This window comes from Macaca thibetana, chromosome 5 (assembly GCF_024542745.1).
Source record: "Macaca thibetana thibetana isolate TM-01 chromosome 5, ASM2454274v1, whole genome shotgun sequence".
In the NCBI taxonomy this organism is placed as follows: Eukaryota; Metazoa; Chordata; class Mammalia; order Primates; family Cercopithecidae; genus Macaca; species Macaca thibetana.
Genome location: NC_065582.1, coordinates 116433504 through 116454675, shown reverse-complemented (window position 1 = coordinate 116454675; position 21172 = coordinate 116433504).

Genomic DNA, 21172 nt, shown 5'->3' with positions numbered 1-21172 from the left:
AATAATTTAGTGGTAAACGAGGAGATCAGCTCTCTTAGTTTTTATCTTTTGGAAAGATAGATTGGGTTCAAGTTTCTAAATCTGACTGAAAAACGAAAGGGAATCCTACTATTTGGAAACTGATTTTTTTAAAGGAGAAAACAATACTTAGTGGCCAGTCACCTATATAATATTGATTATAGATGTGGTTTGTTTGAACATTACAATGCAATGAAAGACATTCTTTATATTAATTATTTTTATAAGGCAGAATTACTTTTGCTTTCATATTTTGTCTTTTGAAGTGTATCTGGAAAAATCTCGGCACATTTACAGCTTATTTTAAGGTGATTTCCAAACAAAATAGTCAAAATGTTTATTATTTTATTCTTAATTCATAATGTATTTTACAGCTGTGAAAGCTAAGGATTGTGGAGGTCCAGGAGTTTCTCCACTATTCCATAAAGCCTTTTATGAAGTCCTGTCTTCTATCTCCAAATGCAGAGTTCTAGTTCATCTCTCCTCCAGTTGGGAACCTAAACATCAAGGCGTAGACCTAATTCAGAAAAGTAAAATTCATATACCTCAGTCACCATTTGTCATAGTACCTGTTGCAGTAGTAAATCTCCCTAAAAGATCTAAAATCAAGAACTGATCCAAGTTCATGTGAGACATGCCTGTGACAGGAACAAAGGCCACTTAAATATACACATGTAACTTAGTATACTAATTCCTATCCTAAAGCACTCTTAGAGTAACATAAAAAATTCCCCAGAAATTTTAAGTAGTGATAAGTTCCTGTTCTGGATCTAGAAAATGGCTTCTTGTTCATCATTCAATATACTCTCTCTTTTCCTCCCCTACCACCCATGTACATATTCACACACATACTCACACTCACATACACACTTTGTCTTCTTAGAGAAGGACTTTACAGGCTTCAGTGTGCATTACAATCAACCCAAAGGCTTGTAAAAACGGATTGTTGGTCTCTTTCCATGTACTCTGATTCAGTAGGTCTGGAAAGAAACCCCAAAATATAGATATTTAACAACTTCTCTGTGAAATTTATGCTGGTGGCCTAAGAACCTCACTTTCAGAACGAATGCTGGAAAGCAACTAAAATATTGTGCTATTACTCATTAAACCAGTAGTGCTTCTCAACTGGCTTTCTGGGGGAAAAAAAAAAAAAAAAGGTTCTCATTTCTCATTTGTGGTGCTGCTGATGGCTATTGCTGATTTCAAGCTACCCATATGATGTCACTGAGCATGAATTTGGGAAGAGATGGTATGAGCCAGCCTCATCACTCCATTGGGTGGGATCTTGATGTTACAAAATGTCTAACTGAGTTACTACTGGGTACAAGCAACTCTATAGCCAACCAGGTCACCATAAAATATGCTTTTATATAGTTGTTGTCACCAACATTTTGTATTCAATTTTCTATGAAGTTAAATGCATACTATTCATAAAGAAAGAGTACTATTAAAATGTTCTCTTATGCAATTCATGACTTTCCTGGCTACTGGAATTTGTTAAAAGTCCCCTTTTTCTTTAGCAAATCCAATCACAGAATAGTGAGGGAGGAAAAGTTTCTGATTCTGGGAGACTGAGGGGAGAGAAATTTATGGAGGAGTGGTGGAATTGATTTTATAAAAAGACATTTTATATTAAAGGTTGTCAGATTTTTTTTTATTGCTTACTATAATGTTGGCTCAACAGGAGAGAGGGGACATCATTAAAATAAACATACACACATACACACACACACAAACACACACAACTTTGACATTAATCAGTATAAGTATTTACAGAGGCAGTTTCTCTTTCCCTTAAACACGAAGGCATGGCAAGTTCCCCAAAACATCATTTTGTTCTTTGATGACTAAAACAATAGTGTCTAATTTCTCAGGGAACGTTAGCCAGTTATCTTTGAGGGTAAATAAAGTTTTGTGACTAAATATATTTTAAGACAATGTGGTAAACAGTTGCATTTTATTTATTGCAACATTTATAATATTTTAATGTACTAAGTTGAACTGATAATGTCTAGAAAGGTAACAATATTAACACTACTCAAATTTATTGTAAATGGAAGCATTTTGAAAAGAATTTTTAACATATTGAGAGTCATTATTATGACCCTGAACCCATATATATATGTATGTGTGTGTGTATATATATATAACTATTGTGACTATGAAATTGTCACATATTAATACCAATATCAATTCTATTACTGTTGATAATTGGAAGCAGTATTTCTGTGTCAAGTTATCATTTTGGTTGATCAGCAGATTAAAACACTAATGACATGCAGCTGTGCAAAAACAACTGCTAAGGAAGAGTAAAGTATTACAGGTTTTCTTTTTTATTTAAATAATTATTCAAAAATAAAATGCTGTTGTATGCTGCTACCTACAATATTAATTTCACAATTAAGTCTACATTTCTAATTTAATACTATGTATTCCTTTCAGTATTATTTTCCCTTCATTTTCTTAAATAGGTTATTTTTCAAATGAGTGACATAAACATATGCATATGTATGTGTGTATAAATATATCTCACACACTTGTATCCATTAGGAGATTTTTCTCCCATGTGAACAACAATTTTGGGATCAACCATAATAAAGCATAGTTATGCATGCAAAATTAATAACTGGATTTATAGTGAATCAGACTGCCTGAAAAATTGACAAACATGTCCAAAGACTACTACACATTTTTTTAAGATTATAGAAATAAGTTATAGACATTATACCAGTTGCATCAGTAGGACACTTATAATACAGAGAAATTCAATGCACCTCAAATGTTTATTTCTCTAGATATTTATTGCTATTATTAGAATATATGGCCAGGTGAAATTCCAGGTATATATACTTAAATAACATTTAGCCAGTATATGCTGCTATAACCTAAAAAGAAACAGATTTTGTTTTAATCTCACCTCCAAATGTTTGATCCTTTCTGTACTAGCTACCTGATCTTTATTTGCTTCCCTATTTGTGTGAATTTGTAATCTCTCTTTATAGAATCAAGCCTTCCATTTTGCTCTAGATTCTATTTTTATCTTTTCAAAACTGATTATTGAAATGATTGATTTTTTCTCATGTTTTCAGTTTGTAACTCTCTATTGAATCATATCTATTAGCAAACAGACATGCTCTAAAATTCCCAACACAAAATAAAACATATATGCAAATGTAAAAAAAATATTTCAAACTTGAACTCATGCCTTTTTTTTTAGCTATAAACTCATTACTGATTTCTTTTCAGAGCAAAATTTTCAAAAATCATATCTATACAAAGTTAATCTGCATCCTCACCTCCCCTATGTCTTCCCAGACAACTTCAGTTAGGTTTTAGTCCCAATATAACACTGAAATAGTTCTCAAAAATAAAAAAAAAAGCATCAAATACCACCGTATTACTAAATTCTGCTGAATTAAACCTGAAGTTTGTCCCATGTTTAGACAATCCATATCAACTTTAAAAACAAATGTGGTTTTACTGGCAACATTTAAAAATTAAGACATCATAATTATATTTTTGTTATTTCTGAAATGCCTAAGTGTGCCTAAATAATGGACTAAAAGTGAAGGGCCATTGTAATCGGAGCCAGCACACACCAGTCTATAACCTGAGTTATACCATTCCCTTTGACAGTCTGAAACAAAAACCATTGACCCCTGACATTCATCATTGTGAATATATCTTTGATTTTTAAAAATATAGATTTTGTAAGAAAAAAACCCTATGTTTTATTGTTCTCATTTGATATTACTTACATGGTCTTGGTATATCAGCCTTTCTCAAACTTGACATGATTTGAGGTTGGAATATTCTTTGTTGTGGTGGGTTGCTTTGTTCATTGTGTGACATTTAGCTCCCACTTTACTCTAGAGTCAGAACACCCACCCATGTATAAATAAATTCAGAAGTATGTATTTACAAGAATAAAAATAACTGCATACATAAACATAGTAGTAGGAGAGATTAGAATGCAGTGTTTTTATTTTATTTTTTAATGTAATGCAATTTTGAGACAGGGTCTCATCTTGCCACCCAGTGGCACAATCGTAGCTTACTGCAGCCTTAAACTCCTGGGTTCAAGCTCCCAAAGTGTCAAATACAGTGTGTTAAAACATATGTTTTCATCTGTAGCTCAGTATATAGTTTTTCAGAGGAATGATACATTTGAATATCAATTTTCACCTAAGTTGGAAGTGTCACTTCAAAGAATTCTATATAATTATGTTTATGTACAGAAAGACTCTCACTTATTTGTATGAGGTTCCAATGATTTTTCTTATTTTTATTTTTATTTTTTTTGAGACAGCATCTTACTCTGTCACTGAGGGAGGAGTGCAGTACAGCAATCATGGCTTACTGCATTATCTACCTCCTGGGCTCAAATGATCCTCCTACCTTACCCTCCCAAGCAGCTGGAACAATGGGTATGTGCTACCACACCAGGCTAATTTTTTTTATTTATTTATTTTTTCTATATGGAATCTTTCTATGTTGCTGGAACTGAGCCAAGTGTTGAAATTATCAAGCTCCTCGGCTCAACTGATCCTTCCATCTTGACTTTCTGGTGTTAGGATTATAGGTGAGAACCACCACACATCTCAATACTGTATTTTTATAGGTAGAATACCCAAGGTATAATCACTAGAATTCTAAACTCCAGTGCATTCTTCATACATACCTAAGTGATAGTTTTACAACATAAATCACATTATGTAACAGCAACACCAGGAAACACTTCCAACGCCACCCCAAACATCTGCTTTATACTGTGGACATTTTCCATTCAGAATAAAATCTACGCTTTCTAGTCTGTCGTATGGGTTTTCTTTGGTCTGGGGCTGTAACACCCCAGCCAAATCTTGTGATGTTCTGACGCTTGTTCCCCAACAGCCAGTGTCACCATGGCCTTCATATAGTTAAATGACTATACAAATAACTTTTCAGCATTAAGGCCATCAGACAGCCTGGCTATTTGTCTGGAGTACACTTCTATGGTGATAAATCATTCTGGAGGTTTCACCTTATATATCATCTCCTCAGTCAACTTTTGTGTGATACCTTTGAATGTGCATGTCCCACAATCCTCTATAATACCCTCCAATAAGTTTCCTCCATCTGCACTTTACATTTTACAGTTATCTGTGCATTTATAATTTCCATAAATTTTAGGACTTTGACTTTTTTTCCAACCCCATATTAGGAGAGGAGAGATTGTATCTGTTGCTTTCACTGCCATGTACATGGAACCCAAAAGGGTGGTTAGGCACATAATAAACTATTGTAAATAGTTCTCAAATAAATACAATAATGAATAAAAACACAATTAAAAGACAATGCTTTATAAAGTTGCCTAAGTGTCTTTTACCTCTGTATGTTAAGTAATTAATTATCGGATTTGATTACTATCAGAGAAATCATTTAAAATCTCCCAAAGGCATACTGAGATGTCTTCAATTTAAGCCTTTCTTTGAAAATTAGACAATAGTTACAGAGACAATTTCTAAAGAGAAATTTATGTCCTTCTGTAAATTAGTAGATGTATATTTATCCACTTAAATTCATTATCATGAGGGCTTCAAAATATTAATATCAAGGTTTTAATTTCTTGATTTGTTTCCTGTGGAACTATGTTAAATATTGGTGAAGTATTCTAGGGGATCCCCATTTACTCATCTTGGTTCTTAAGTGAGATCTTCATTTGGGTCTAGGAACTAAACTGACAAAAGATAGAGTGATGGGATTAAAACACACATTTTATTAATTTTACATGTACATGGGGATTTTCACAGAGTGGGGATCCAAAGCAATGGCAAAAATAGAAAGCTTTTACACTTTTTCATCAAAAAATGATGAATTTTGTGAATAAATGACAAGAAAGAGGGGTCAGAGCTAGGGGCAATAAATTCCAGGGGATTCACTGAGAGATATGTGGATAGGTGTAAAGCTAGTGGGAGATAAGGGATATTTTAGGAAGTTTATTTATGCAGCTCCATTGCAGCATCAATTCTCAGTCTCATTGGCAATAAGGGTTATCTTCTAGTGTTATTGCAGGGAAGGCAGCTTTCTCACAGGGATTTTTATGGCTTGCTATAGATAAGCAAAGGGCAGTTCAGATGGCTGTTTTTACAACTGCTACTTCCTAAGTGCTTTCAGCTCTAAATAATCTATATGCCAGGTCGTGGCATATTAGGGTATTATGTCCTTAACTCCTTCAGTATCCATATAGATTAATCCATTAAAATTAGACTGTTAGAAAGCCACACAATTTTGCTATGGTCATTTTTAACAACTTTAAAGAAAAGAATAAAAACATTTTAGCCTCTTTTTTTGGTTGAAATAGGTGGGAAATGCAGAAAATTGAAGTTAAACTTTGCTTATCTGTACAAATGGAAATGAGAATTTTCATGAATATAAAAATAAGTAGAATACACATACATTTATATTTGAAATGGAAATGTATTTCTGTTGACAAATTTATGCTTGGAAACACTATTTTTTTGAAACTTTTGTTTATATTTTTCTAACCAAACATTGAATACTATTTGAGTAAAACAAAATATTCACAAAGCAACACAGTCATTTACAGTTTAAAATATTACTTATTCCAACAAATTATTCATTGCCTTCTAGTATAATTAACAGTGGATTCTATGTTTACTATATTTCATAGAATAACTAAAAGAAAGGAAGTTTAATAAGGCGTTGTTCCTTAATGTGTATTTGCATGATTTTACCTCATCTCGGTATCAAAATTTTCACTCTTTAATAATGATATAAAAGCCTAAAAATTCATGTGTTTTTGTGTATAAAACTGACCAGGAAGTTTAGTTTTTATATTGTTTATAAACTAGACATTAAAAACATGAAGAGAAAAAGTAAGTAAATTATCTCCATAAAACCAATCTTTTAACAAAGTTGAGGTTGAATATGCTCTAAAACTATAAATTTCTTTACACTATTATTTCCTTATAGTTACTAATACAGTAAACTGTGATTCTGATGTTAAACTTTTTACCTCCTCCTTACTGCAGAATTGAGGAGAAGATTTTGCAAGTCTGGCTTAAAAAATATATTAATTATGATTGGGAGTTTTCTTTCCAGTTTCTACTTACCATTGTTCTGATTTTTCTGCTTTACTTCTCTTTTGTGTCTGAGAGCCCATTTTTCAAATCTTTACTTGCTCAGTAATTTTAAGTTTGACATATCTAAGGTATTTGCATATACATTGCACTAAAGGTAATCCTGGCTATCCTTTTGACCTTGTCCCCTTAAACAGCTGGTCCACTAACTGACAATATTCTTATTAATCCATTAAGCCAATTGTTTTGGGCCTGTTCCTCATTTTAGCTTAAATCTTCACCTTCCTGCATCAGATTAAATATGTACTATTTGTCTAGTCCCTTCCACATACAGTATGGAAACTAGTCTATTTACAAGACCTACCTCAAAAAAGTTATCTATTGACTGTGTAACTAAGCTTCATTATTCATATATATACACACATATATATATATGTGTGTGTGTGTATATATATATTTAGATTGAAGGTTAAAGAATTCAATATTAAAATAACTGAAAAAATAAGCAACATTTATTTTCACGCAGGCATTCAGGTATGGCCGAATTCAAATGCTCAAAAGACTCATCTGATCCCAGTTAATCACTGCATCTCCTGGACAGCTTCTTATTAACTGCCAGACATGATGGCCACTGATATCTTATACACATCTTAACAACGTTTCAAGGACAATAGCAATATTGAATAGTTAAGCTTATTCAAAATTGTGGAATAACATTCCAGAGGAGTTGTCTACTTGGCTTGACTTGCCTACCTATGTCTAAGCAAGACAGGTCATTTTATAAGAAAAAGATTGGCCAAGGTGTCAGAAAGGGACAAATAATATGTGTACTATATATTTATTTGTCTATTATATTTAATTTTTAAATATTTACTTGAATATCCAGCATATACAGCCTGAAGAAACAAAGTATCATTTAAAACAAAATTTCATCTTTGAAAAAGGCTACCTGTACATCAGGATACATTACCTATCAAGTACACTGGTGAACTTTATAAGAGGAAAGTTTACATATGCAAAAATGTAGAGTCTGGTATAATGGGCCGTTTTGGACCCACCACCTAATTCTCATTTATCAGCTCAGAATCAATTGTGTTTCATCTCTAAATCCTGCCTTATACCCATACCCAATAGATTATTTTGAAGCTGACTGTAGATATTATATTATATTATCTATAAATATTTCAGTATTTATCAGTGGTCATCTTTATTCTGGCCCCCTATATTTTTTACTAAACATGTATATTATTAAGTCCTTTACATTATTATTTGAAAAAACTTGTTTCAGGTCTATCTTGTACTGTTCTACCATATCTAGAATCTGTTATGTCTCTAAGGAAACCTAGAATTCTTTTGTGATTTGCATGCTTTTAAAAAATATCATTCTGAATACCACTTCATAAAATTTGTCCCTTTAAATCATGGAAGTTTAGAATATGACTTTGTCCTAATGAAATTTTTATTTTTACCACATTGTGTAAATTATTAGTGGCTTCTATCCAAGTAGTTCATTCATTTGTCCATTCATTTAGTATTTATCAATGCTAACCATAATGCCAAGTGGGGTGCCTGGTGCTGGGAATATGATTATGTAAAACAAAATAAAATTATTCTTTTTCATGGTGCTGTCACTTTTGTGAAGGATTTATTTAATTTGTATACACATTGGAACTCTCCATCAGAAATGCTACCTGGATAGTTTATTTGTTCTCTTTGCCTAGCACTGGCCTGTTAGATGGTGCTCTTGTCATATTTGAGAATGATTGTTGCTTCTTTTATAAGTTTTTTCAACATATTATTTGTCTTCTATACTTGCTATTTTGGGAAAAGTTTACCTTTCCCATATTGTTTTTTCTGGGTCTGCCTTTTTTAATCTGAATATTTTCCCATATCCTTGATTTTCTGATGTATTTCTACAGAGGAGGTCATAATAACTTTGGGGGTGATTTAAAAAAGTATATTTCTTGAAAGAGTGTAAGTTTTGTTTTATTCCTTGGGAGCCAGAAACAACCCACATTTTATTAGTAAATGTATGGAAAGGCAGTGAATCATCACCTCTACTCAAAGGCATTAAAGCAGGCAACTGTTGTTTCAAATTTGCAAATATATACAAGTTTGAAAACTGATATTTATTTTTATAAGTTAGTAAAATAAATTTGAATAATTTTTTCATACTTAATTTTTTTAAAGCACCAAAAATATTATGCTAATATACATACCTGTGAAAACAAGGACACAAATTTAGTCACAAATAAAAGCTCTGCACAGAACCTTGGCCCTGTGAAAACATCTAGACATAAGCCAATTGACCATACTCAAATTACATCACAGTTAAATGAACACCAATCATCTCAGATAAAAAACAACCAGCACAAGAACTCTGGCAATTCAAAAAGCTAGAGTGTCCCTTTACCTTCATACCGGTATACTAGCTCCACAGCAATGGTTCTTAACCAGTCTGAAGTGACAGAAATGACACATATAGAATTCAGAGTCTGGATGGATGGCAAGGAAACATTGAGATTCAGGAGAAAGTTGAAATCCATCTCAAGGAATCCAAAGAATCCAGTAAAGCCATCCAAGAACTGAATGATGGAATAGTCATTTTAAGAAATAACCAAATTAACTTCTAGAGCTAAAATATCCACTGCAGAATTATAGAATACAATTGTAAATATTAAAAGCAGAATAGTCCAAGCTGAAATAAGAATCTCTGACCTTGAAGATTATTTCTTCAGATCAACTCAGTCATATACAAATAAGTTAAAAAGAATTTTACAAAATGGGCAAACTTCTAAATATAAAGGATAATGTAAAGAGACTAAATATGTGCCTTATTGTCATTCCTGAGAGAGAAAAAGAGAGAATAAATGGGATATAGCTCATGAAAATTTTTCTAATCTTGCTAGCAAGATTGACCTACCAATCCAAGAAATACAGAGAAACCCAGTTAGATATTATACAAGATCCCCATTCCCAAGGCATATAGTCGTCAGATTCACCAAGGTTTAACAAAAGAAAAACCTTGAAGCCAGGAGAGATTGAGAGCCTATTTTCAGGACTCTAAAAGAAAAAAAATTCCAACCCAAATTTTATGTCCTGACAAACTAACTTCATTAAATAAGGGAGAAATAAAATCCTCAGAAAAGCCAATGCTGAGGGAATACATTTCCACTAGACTAGTCTTATAAGAGGTCCTTAAAGGAGTGCTAAATGTGGAACCAAAAGAATGACATCTGTTACCATAGCCCACAGGCACTATAAAGCAATCACACTATCAAGTCTACATAACAGCCAACTACCAACACAATTATAAGAGCAAATCTCAAATATCAATACTAATCCTGGATGTAAATGGGCTAAACACCCCACTTAAATGGCACAGAGTGGCACATTGTATTGAGACAAAGACCCAATCAGTCTCAATCTGCTGTCTTGAAGAGGTCCATCTCACATTTAATGATACTCATAGGCCACTTGTAATCTCAGCACTTTGGGAGGCCAAGGCAAGCAAATCATGAGGTCAAGAGATCAAGATCATCCTGGCCAACATGGTAAAACCCTGTCTCTACTAAAAATACAAAAAAAAAAAAAAAAAAAAAAAAATTAGCCAGGTGTGGTGGCATGTGCCTGTAGTGCCAGCTACTCGGGAGGCTGAGGCAGGAGAATCGCATGAACTCCGAGTTGAAAGTTGCACTGAGCTGAGATCTTGCCGCTGTACTCCAGCCTGGTGACAAAGTGAGACACCATTAAAAAAAAAAAAAAAAAAACAGCCGCAGCTATTCTTATATCAGATAAAACAGATTTTAAAGAAGCAACCTTCAAGAAAGACATTACATAATGATAAAAGATACAGTCCAACAAGAAGACTAAACTATTTTAAAGACATACACACCCAACATTGGAGTGCCCAGATTCATAATACAAATACTTCTCAGCCTACAAAAAGACTTAGATAACCAATGATAGTGGGAGATTTCAAAGTCCTGTTGCCAGCATTGGACAGATCATTGAGGCAAAAAACTAACAAGGAAAATTTGGACTTAAACTTGAGACTTGACCAATTAGACCTAATATACATCTACAGAACTCTCTACCCAAGAACCACAGAATATACATTCTTATCATCTGTACATGGAATATATTTCAAGATCAAGCACATGCACGGCCATAAATCAAATCTCAATACACTCAAAAAATTTAGAATCATATCAAGCACACTCTTGGATCACAATGCAATTAAAAATAGAAATCCATACCAGATCTCTCAAAACTACTCAAATATATGGAAATTAAACAATTTGATCCTGTACAACTGCAAAGTCTACACTGAAATTAAGGCAGAAATAAATCATTATTTTATTGGTGAAAATAGGTACACAAATTGTGAAAATCTCTGGAATGCAGTCTTTTTTTTTTTTTTTTTTGAGACGGAGTCTGGCTCTCCAGCCTAGCCTGGAGTGCAGTGGCACAATCTCGACTCACTGCAAGCTCCGCCTCCTGGTTTCACACCATTCTCCTTGGAATGCAGTCTTAAGAGGAAATTTTTTAGCACTAAATGCCTTCATAATGAAGTTTGAAAAATCTCAAATTAATAATCTACCTTTGTACCTCAAGGAACTAGAAAAAAATGAAAAGAAGAATACAATCTCAAATCTATGAGAAAAAAAGAAGTAAAATTAGATAGGAAATGAATAAAATTGAGATGTAAAAATCTGTATGGATCAATAAAATAATAAATTGAAGATCAATAATATCATGAATTGATTATTTAAAAAAATAAACAAAATTGATAGACTGCTGGCTATATTAACAAAGGAAAAATAAAAGAAAATCCAAATAATTACAATTAGAAATGACAAAGATGATAGTATAGTCTATTCCTCAGAAATACAGAAGATTTTCAGAAACTACTATGAACAAGTCTATGCACACAAGTTAGAAATCTAGAGGAAACATTTCTAGAAACATACAAACTACCAAGATTGAATCAGAAAGAAATTGAAAACTTGAATAGACCAAAATTGATCTCTGATATTGAATAAGCAACAAAAAACCTGAAAACACACAAAAAGCCCTGGATCAGATGGATTCACAGCTGAATTCTATCACATATAGAAAGAAGAACTTCTACCAATCCTACTGAAATCATTCAAAAATAGGTGAGGAGGAAGAGCTTCTTTTTAATTCATTTTATGAAGCCAGTATCAGTCTAATACAAAAATCTAGCAGAGACAATACAAAGAGAAAATCTCAAGCCAATATTTCTGGAGAACATAGATGTAAAAATCCTCAACAAAATACCAGCAAACCGAATCCAGCAAGACATCAGAAAGTTAATACACCATGATAACATAGGCTTTACTTCTGGGATGCAAGCCTAGTTCAACATATGCAAATCAATAAATGTAATTCGCCACAGAAAGAGAATTAAAAACAAAAATCATATAATTATTTCAAAAGATGCAGCAAAAACTTTCAATAAAATCCAATATCCTTTTATGATAAAAACCCTCAACAGAGTAGTTATTGAAGAACTATACCTCAAAATAATAACCATCTACATCAAACCCACAGCCAACATCATATTGAACAGGTAAATGCTGGAACCATTCCCCTTGAGAACTAAAATATGACAAGGATAACCACTTTCATGACTCCTATTTAACGTATTACTGAAAGTTCTAACCCAGGCAATCAGGCAAGAGAAACAAATAAAAGGCATCCAAATAGGATAAGAAAAAGTCATATTATCTCTCTTCACTGATGATGTGATTCCATGCCAAGAAAAACCTAAACAATCTATCAAAAGGCTTCTAGAACTGATAAACAATTTTAGTAAGTTTTCAGGATATCTTAAATTGTACAAAAATTAGTAGCAGTTCTATACCTCAATAATGTTCAGGCTGAGAGTTGAATCAAGAACACAATCGCACTTACAATAGCCACAAAGAAAATGAAATACCTAGGAATACAGCTAACAAGGGAAGTGAAAGGTCTCTATGAGGAGAACTACAAAACACTGTTGAAAGAAATCATAAGAAAACAAGTGTATAAACTGCTGTCAATAAATGTCACCAAGAACTTCCAGCTCAAAAGAAAGAGAAAAAAGAAAAATCAGAGACAACAAAAGTAAGTGGAAAAACATTCTATGTTCATGGATTAAAAGAAGCAATATTATTAAACTGGCCATACTGTCCAAAACAATTTACAGACTCAATGTTATTCCTATCAAATAAGTAATGTCATTATTCATAGAGTTTAAAAAACTGCTCTAAAATTTAAATGGAACCATAAAAGAGGCTGGATAGCAAAAGCAATTGTAACCCAAAAGAACAAAGCTGGACACATCAAACTATTCAACTTTGAACTATACTGTAAGGCTACAGTAACCAAAAAAGCATGGTATTGGTACAAAAATAGCCATCTAAACCAATTTAACAGATTAGGAAACTCAGAAATAAAGCCATTCACTTACCATCAAGTGATCTTTGACAAGTCTGACAAGAATATGCAATGGGGAAAGAACACCTTACTTAATCAATTATGCTGTGATAACTGGCTAACCAAATGCAGAAGAATGAAACTAGACCCTTACCTTTCACCATGTAAAAATTAACTGAAGAGGAAATAACAATTTAACTGTAAGACCTTAAGTTATCTAAATTCTAGAAGAAAACCTAAGAAATATGCCCTTCTTGACATTGGCCCTTGCAAAGAACTTTTGGCTAGTTCTCCGAAAGCAATTTCAACAGAAAAAAAAAAAAGGCAAGGGGGACTTAATTCAATTGCATAACTTCTGTACAGCATAATAAACTATTAATAAATAGACAACCTATAGAATGGGAGAAAATATTCTAAAACTATGCATCTGAAAAAATTCTAATATCCAGGATCCATAAGGAACTTAAACAAATCAACAAGCAAAAGCCATAGAACCCCATTCAAAACTGGGCAAAGGTCATGAACAGACACTTCTCAAAAAAGACATACAAGTGGCCAACAAACGTGAAAAAATGCACATTTTTTACTAATGATCAGAGAAAGGCAAATCGAAACTACAATGTGATACCATCTCATACCAGTCAAAATAGCTATTATCAAAAAATGTCAAACAACAACAGATACCGGCAAGACTGTGGAGCAAAGGAATGCTTATAAACTATTGGTGGAAATTTAAATTAGTTCAGTCACTGTGAAAAACAGTTTGGAGATTTCTCAAAGAAGTTAAAAAAGAGGTAGCATTTGATACAGTAATCCCATTTCTAGGTATATACCAAAACGAAAGTACATCATTAAGCCAAAAGACACATATGCTTATATGTTCATCACTGCACTATTCACAAAAGCAACATCATGAAATCAACCTAGGTGCCCATCAGAACTAGATTGAATAAAGAAAATGCTGTGCACCTACATTATGGAATACTACACAGCCATAAAAAAAGAATGAAATTATGTTTTCTGCAGTAACATGGTTGGAGGAGAAGGCCATTTTCCTAAGTGAATTCATGCAGGAACAGAAAAACAAATACTGCATGTTCTCATTTATAAGTGGAAACTAAACATTCAGTACACATGGACATAAATATGTGAGTAATAGACTCTGTTGTCTACTATAAGGAGAAGGGAGACAGGCGAGTACAGGTTGAAAAATGACCTCATACTATAGCATTAGGCACTATACTCACTACCTGGTTGCAATATATAATACCCATGTATCAAACCTGCATGTGCATGACCTGTACCTAAAATAAAAGTTGAAAAAAAGTTTTTGTTATAGTATTTTATTTTATTATGTTAACTGTTACATATTTTAAACTTCCTATTTCATATATTATATAATTGTATATAATACACATGATTATATAGTAATATTATATGTTTTATGTGATTCATCTAGAGTGTAATAAAACACCTGGGTGAGTAACTAGGCTATGACATCAAAGATTTTAACATAAATTATGTCACTAAAACTATTTAATTAAAATCATTAGATTTTTCTATTTTGCTTCTGAGAATTTTATCTTTTGTTTTAATGTTGTACAACACTTTTGCGAATATCGAATTAAAATATTTCTTATAAAATTTCACTTTTGACCGGGCACAGTGGCTCACACCTGTAATCCTAGCACTTTGGAAGGCCAAAGCGGGTGGATCACAAGGTCAGGAGTTCAAGACCAGCATGGCCAACATGGTGAAACTCCGTCTCTACTAAAAATACAAAAATTAGCTGGGCATGGTGGCACATGCCTGTAATCCCAGCTACTCAGGAGACTGAGGAAAGAGAATTGCTTGAACAGGGACCTGGGAGGCAGAGTGCAGTGAGCCCGAGCTCGTGCCACTGCACTCCAGCCTGGGCTACAGAGTGAGACTCTGTCTCGAAAAAAAAAAAAAAAAAAAAAAGTTCAAAATTAACATATACATTTGATTTATATTATAGACCAATGTCTATATATGTAATTTCATAATCAAGGTTTTAAAAATTCCGTGTACACAAAACACAAACAGAGGACACTGATGCTGTTTTTCATAAAGCAACATTATATTAGATCTAACAATAGGCCAATTTACCTATTGTTAATATTTCAAATTGGCAATGGGTCAATTATTTGGAGCTAGAGGGAAGGACTGGCTGATTTACGTTTTAAATTATTATCCTGAAAATTGGGTGTTGCCCATTTATACTAAATAAAAAGCATTTTTTTGGTATTTAAATTATACTACATCAATTGCAGAAGTTACTTTTTCTAGCCATTTCCATTTCAATACACAATTGTATTCAATAAAGAAAAGATATTGGCCGGTTGTGGTGGCTCATGCCTGTAATCCCAGCACTTTGGGAGGCTGAGGCAGGTGGATCATGAGGTCAGGAGTTCAAGACCAGCCTGGCAAAGATGGTGAAACTCCGTCTCTACTAAAAATACAAAAATTAGCTGAGCATGGTGACGGGAGCCTGTAATCCCAGCTACTCAGGAGGCTGAGCCAGAGAATTGCTTGAACCCGGGAGGCAGAGTTTGCAGTGAGCTGAGATCATGCCTCTCCACTCCAGACTGGGTGACAGAGTGAGACACTTTCTCAAAAAAAAAAAAAAAAAAAAGAAGAAAAGGAAAAAGAAAAAAAAAATCAATAAATATTCTTGGGAGCTGAAATCAGGAACTAGTGAATTCAGAAATGTCAACTTTTACTAAATATGTTTATAATAGACCGAGAACTAGCAACGGAAGTTTTAAATACCTGTCATAGGCTGTGACAGCTTAAAGCTTCCTTCCTTCACATTACAAAATAATGTCTGAAATTCACTTCCACATTTTTCAGTAGGTTGAATCAGTCACAAATAACATTCTTCCTCCAGATAACAAAGAAGAAAATACAAGCACACATGAACTGATGAAACTGATTATTCCTGTGTTATTACTTGGTGAAAAATAATCACAAAGAATAGACCTTATTATAAGATGTTAACAACTCATGGATTTTTCAGCACTTACTTTAATGTGAATATTTGGTATATTTATTGATTCAGCTATGTTGGCACTTAAAAAGCTGACTTATGTTTTACAGCACTAATAAATATACTTTAAAATCAGAAAGAAAGGTAAGCATAATATATCCTCACATTCGATATTATAATATGTTTAACTGAGTTCTCACATGTTTTCTTCAAGTATAGTAAATCCATAATTACAAAAATTTCCCCCAAAATGCCCAAATGTGCTCAAAGAAATGTAGTGAAAAATAGAGTGGAAAAATCATGTTATACTCCTTGCCCTTCAGAAACTTCCATTTTTAATTTAAATTTTTGAGCCCAGGTTGACTGTCGTAGTATCTAGGAGGCTATAGATAACCTGAATATTTTATTTTATATACTTGTGAATTTATATATTCATTTTTAGCCTTCATTAATGAACATTTATTATCATGCTCACATATTTACTAGAAAATCTCTGCTTTAAACTGTGGGCCTATGATTGGTTGGTTTGCTTCTGCTCCACGTGTTTCTTTTTCTTCTTTGGACATGTGCTTCCCATGAGAATGGTAGAATGGTCAACTGCCCTAATACATACCAAGCTTTTGCTTGTGTCATTTCTTCTACAATAAAACTGGCTAACGCAGGTCACTTGTCTGAGTCCAGAGTCAAATTGGGTGCAGATACTCTAAGATATTCTCCAAAGGGCCAAGAACATTACATTGCCACGTCCAACATCAGTAAAACAAATAAGAGTGAGCAAGTGGGCTGGAGGAGTAGAGAGAGTGAATATTTACAGAGCAATAGTCTCTAACTTATGCAACCTCCAGTGGGAATGAGAAGCAAAGCTTTTGCAAAGGGGACACTGGGAATGATGATGAGAGACACCACCCTTACTTCCACACAATAATTCATCCTTTGTTTCTATGGATATATGGCATCGTGAAGAATTTGCCTCCAGACCTAATCTCAGTAATACCCAATTTGGTGCATTTGGTGAGCCTTTCATAAGCCATTCTGGTGTTCCATCAGGCTGAGACCTTCTAGGTAATGTGGTTATTAGAATAACAAGTCCGTGGGCATGTGCCATTCAGAGCACTTCCTGTAGAACAAAAATCAGTCCTTTGGTCACAGGCTATGATGTGAGAGATCCCACATATTTAAACTAGTGAAGATTTTCTTTTAAATGTGAATTCTCTAAGCATTAGCAAAGAAATGGTGTATGTGTGTATATATGTACACACACACACACACACACACACACACACACACATAGAGCTGTAAATTACTATAAACATGTAGGTTTTTCAATAATCATTATAAAATTTTAGGACCCTAGTAAAAATATTTATTATACTTTGTAAAAGAGCAGTGATGCATGTGTGATTCATATATCGTAGACTCAAATATATGTCCTTGAAAAAAATGTTATTTACAATGTCCAATACACTTAAATAACTATGCCATTTTAATATTATTTTAATATCAACATTCTAAAATATTTTTCTTCAAAACTAATGACGGTGCTTGTTGAAGCTGATGTTTTTGCTCAGAATTTTGAATTATAAATGTAAAAGTATCTACAACTGGAGTTACAATAATGTCCAACAAAATTAAAAATATGTATGCTTCTGGAAATTTGGAGACATAAAATTTTGTGAGACAGTATCTTATATTGTCCTACTAATGAGATCTTATTAATAATTACAATTATGACAATTATATGAGCTAACATATACAAATATTAATTTGAAGGCTCACACCATTCATTTTTGTACTTAATTTTTACAAATGCTAAATGAGCTACATATTGCTTTAAATATAGAATTTATACAAATAAGGCACAGAATCTCAGTGCTCATTTGCTAAATGAAAATCCAAAGTGAACTAGAATCTACTTCTAACATATCATAAATTTGGGGATGGCTAGCTGACTATTTTTGGTATGTGTGATTTATATCATATATATGTGGGAAATAAAACACACATTAAAGTTCTTTTCTTACGTTCACAAATTTCTTCACAGGTAGAGAGTATTCAATAGATGAAATTACATATCTATATATCTACTAGAAACAGTGTATATATATTATAAAAGTCGATCATAAGAATTGGGTTATTTTTGTCATAAACAACTGAAATGGAGTCAAGAGATTGAGATGGGAAAACCACTCGGGGCATATAACTTACTCTAAAATGCAATTTTCTGCAAGCCCGGCTGTTAAAAATGCCTTTTGTAACCTGAGATCAGTTTTATCTAACAGTTACTGAAACTTTTACTCACTGCCTTCATTCACCAATCAGAGCTTGCCAGATCCCCAAGACTTTACTTATACTGATGAACTTTATTTTAAAACAACATGTAACAATAGGAGAATGGTTCATAAGTTATATGCAAATGCTATGCAATTTTATATAAAGAACTTGAGCATTAGCATATTGTAGTATTGGCGGGGTGGGAGTGGGGCAGCTGAGTTAATCCCCTATAGATACCAAGAAATGAATGTGTATGTGTGTGTATGTTTATATGCATACATGCATTTATCAAGTATATATATATACACGTGTAATTCTATGTATGTGTAGATAAGTACACTCCATTGTATCATGTTTTATATCTCTATTCAAATGTATGTGTTACCAACTAATTGACCACAAAAAGATGATTTTAAAAATTAACAAATTTTCATAAATCTTTTTTCATACAGAATAAGTAAAAAGTAAAATATCAAGGATAATAGATTATGTAAACAAACTGAATTGGGGAATATTTCTGAATTCATTGTGCAAAGCAGATACATGAATTCAATTATCAGTTTATAAAATAACATATTAAGCTCTTTTTAAGTTTTTATTTTATTTTTACTTTTTTAAACTTTTTAATTTCACTTTATTTTATAGTTTTTTGAGCAACCTCCATCGTTGGGTTTTTTTTTTTTTTGTAGCTGCAGCACCATTTTCATTTCCATCAATAGTTTATGGGGATTCTGTGTTTCTCATAACCTCACCAGTACTTTTTGTCTTTGATTTTTTTCTTAACAATAACAATCTTAAGGGGCATGAGGTGATATCTCATTATAGTTTTGATTTGTATTTACCTGATGATTAGTTTTGTTGTGCATCTTTTCATACACCTGTCGGCAATTTGTGTTATCTTCTTTGGAGAAATGTCTACTTAAGTTCTTAGCCTATTTTTAAATTCAGGCCTTTTTTTTTTCTATTGAGTTGTAGGAGTTACTTGCATATTTTAGATACATTGTTTGCAAATATTTTCTACCATTCCATAAATTGTGTCTTCACTCTATTTATTATTTCCTTTGCTGTAAAAATAGTTTTTCTTAATTCATTTTGGCTGATATGCATATATACTGATATTATATATATACGTACATATATATAAAATATATGTGTGTGTGTATATATATGTATATGGTTTATATACCATAAACCAAGTGGCTTGTAGTCAAGAGAAATTTTTTTCTCACAACTCTGGAAGCTGAAAACTACAAGCAAAAGGCAATAACAGATTTGATGTTTGGTGATGGCTTGTCTTGTCGTTCACAGGAAGCTGTATTTTTGTTGCGTACTCACATGGTCGAAGGGTGGGATCCCTACAGGGTGTCTTTTGAAAGGGAACTAATTCCATTCATGAAGGTTTTGTCCCATCACCGTATTACCTCCCAAAGGCCCCACATCCTAATATCATTATCTTGGAGATTAGGAATTCAAAATATAAATTTTGGGTGGACATAAACCATTCATAGCAAAGCATGTTAGTTTGATGTACTCTAACATCTGCTTCTGCTTTTGTTGCCTGTGTTTTTTCTGTCATATCTAGGAAATCACTGCCCAGGCTAATGTAATAAAGTTTTTCACCTATTTTTTTTCTGAAAGTTGTATAGTTTTAGGTCCTATGTTTAAGTATTTCATCCATTTTCAATTCATTTGTGTCTATGGTGTAAGGTAAGGGTCCAGTTTTATTCTTTTTACCTGCAGATATCTAGTTTAGCACCATTTACTTAAAAGACTATTATTTCTCCATTGTGTATTATTGGTATTCATGTTAAAAATCAGTTGATAGTATCTGTGTGGATATATTTTTGGACTCTATTTGCTTAATTGGTCTATATATCTGTCTTTATGCTAGTGACCTACTGTTTTAATTATGGTAATTTTATAGTATATTTTGAAATCTGGAAGTGTGACGTCATCAGCCTTCTTCTTTTTTCCAAGATTGTTTTTGTAGTTTGGTGATCGTATTAGTCAGGGTTCTCTATAGGGACAGGACTAATCTGATAGATGTATATATAAAGGGAAGTTTATCAACAATCATTAACTCACATGATCACAAGATCACACAATAGGCCATCTGCCAGCTGAGAAGCAAGGAAGCCAGTCTGAGTCCCAAAGCTGAAGTACTTGGAGTATGATGTTCAAGGGCAGAGAGCATCCAATATGGGAGAAACATGTAGGTTGGGAGACTAAGCCAGTCTAACCCTGTACTTCTGCCTGCTTTTATTCTGTCCATGATGGCAGCTGACTAGATTGTGTCTACGCAGATTGAGGGTGGGTGGGCCTTTCCCAGTCCACTGACTTAAATGAT